Source organism: Centruroides sculpturatus, unplaced genomic scaffold (genome assembly GCF_000671375.1).
Source record: "Centruroides sculpturatus isolate CEXI.00-Female unplaced genomic scaffold, Cexi_2.0 scaffold869, whole genome shotgun sequence".
Taxonomy (NCBI): Eukaryota; Metazoa; Arthropoda; class Arachnida; order Scorpiones; family Buthidae; genus Centruroides; species Centruroides sculpturatus.
In genome coordinates this window covers 128,501-130,743 of record NW_019385031.1, presented here as the reverse complement: position 1 = coordinate 130,743, position 2,243 = coordinate 128,501, and the positions used below count along the sequence as shown (strand labels likewise).

At 25.4% G+C, this 2,243-nt stretch overlaps 1 long non-coding RNA gene across 1 annotated transcript in view; it reads right to left on the bottom strand.

Annotated features, from left to right (window-relative positions):
• LOC111633662 overlaps positions 1-989 on the bottom strand; it is a 5,920-nt gene extending 4,931 nt beyond the window's left edge. Inside the window, exons 1-2 of the long non-coding RNA XR_002758086.1 lie at positions 727-989; positions 248-479 (exon numbers count right to left, since the gene is read on the bottom strand). This is a non-coding gene — a long non-coding RNA (uncharacterized LOC111633662). The remainder of the gene's footprint in view (positions 1-247; positions 480-726) is intronic.
• Between the last annotated feature and the right edge of the window lie 1,254 nt (positions 990-2,243).

Genomic DNA, 2,243 nt, shown 5'->3' with positions numbered 1-2,243 from the left:
AATTAATTTCTAACTCTCTCTGTAGTGATTGTAACTTGTGAATGTCGCAGTATAAAATATCTAAATAAAATGGTAAAAAATGTCTTTCTATTCATAAATAATGCATACTTATACTAATATATATATATATATATATATAATAATTTTTATGCGGAAAATTGTTTAATAAAAATAATATATGTATTTTTTATGTGTTAGATGAGAGCGTTTTAATAAGATAATTAAGATAATTCACAAGATGCCAGACCTATAAATCGCGTTAAAACTTCCATTTGATCACTGGTTTGACTGGACAAAGTGCTTCTTCTCTGGCAGTGATGAAATGTTGTATATCAGAAGTCTTCGGGGATTAGGAGGCCATCACTTCTGCAGTTTTGGTCCTGTATACTTCTAAATGTCAGCTGTCTTCGCTGCATATAGAATGATTTATCAACGATGGTTTTACATTGTGTATTTCTAAAATATTCTCTCTTGCCGTACTAAATTTTTATTAAGAAAATAATAAATTTCAAAAAGAGAAATTTATCATTTGTACTTCGATAAATAAATTCGTATATTTCTAAATGTACTAAAGTTTACAATTTCTTAAAATTTCAAATATAAAAAATAATAATAATAATATTACATATAATCTGATTACAGATTTTATAACATTTAAATAATTTTTCTACATTAAAAAAAAAAAATCGATATTGAATAATGTAAAACGAATTTTATCAGACTTACTCGAATTACAAAATTCTTTACAGAACTTTCACTCGAAAATGATAACGAAGTTAATGGTAGATAGCGAGTTGAAGTTGGATTGCAATTACATCTCTTCACATTTTATCACGTTAATTAATATCAAGTTTTTGTTAGGAACGGATCATTTCACACCCTGATTATACAGTTTACAATTGTAAAATGTATTATCAGAAACTAAATTTCTAAAACGGACATAAAAGTATAACAAGCTATTATTCAAGCAAACACATCAATAGCCTAGACTTTAATGATTCCCTATCAAGAGTAGTTTCCTGTTGGTTGAGCTAATTCTTAACTGAGGATGCGTTAATTGATTGGTTAACGTTGATAGAAGTGACAACCGACTGAACACAACTACAATTTCGACTGAATAATTCGTTTTCTTAATATTTATTCTCTTAAAACTTATAAATATTAATATTAAATAAAGTCTACGAATATCTAAAGTTAACAAAATTTTATTAATTGATTAAAGAAAATGAATCGAATCATCACGTCACACCTTCCTACATTTTCATCCTAAAATATTTCTCCGTTTTTATCTTATAAAATATGAAAATAAGATGAGATAATGGTTGAAGAAATATTGAATAGCTATTATATAAAAATGATGTGATTTGAAACATTAAACGATTTCACAAAGAGACTTGATAAATGGTAGCTTTTTTTTCTATATATAGCATACAGTTTACATAATGAAATATTAACGATTCTTATCTCAGTAAAGAATACCTCAGAAATCCAATAAGAGTGTCAAACTCACTTGTGGGCTCTTAAAGTTAAAAAAAAAGGCAAAATTTTCTAGATATATATTTGCTTAATGGTGAATATAGATTGATGGATGAAGAACTTCATACAGGAAAAAAATACATATATTTAAAAAAAAATCACTTACTTTACTAAATATAAAACCGTAAGGCTCTTTTTTTTATTAATAAAAACTTCTATAAAATGAAATTAAATTTTATAACATATTACCTATCTAGTATTAATTTTTCACTAAATATTCATAATTCGTGACATTTTCAAATTAATATAAATGGGAGAACATGCGATGGATTATTTATTACTGTCTGTATAAACATTTATCTAGCTAGTAATAATATTATTGATCCAAGTGAAAGATAAACTGTGATTTAACTAATTTAATCAAATGACTTGTGTAAATAAATTCATTCTACAATTCGTGTATGTTGAACTGATTGGATTTTATTTTTAAATATCGTTCTATTTAGACAAACATTGCTTTATTATCTCTGATAATTAAGGAGATATGTGCTCTTCTAATCATATTTTTATTAGTTTTATATATAATTGTTATTACGGTTTTAATATTTAACATTCATTTACTAACCAAATTACTTTTAGAGTAACCCATCGGAAATGGAAATGAGATGCTCTAATTCATTTCGTTAACTAATATATAAATACTTTAAAAGTAATTAATTTTGGCTAGTGAGTGAGCCGAGGAATGATAATCATTAAAACTGAAACCG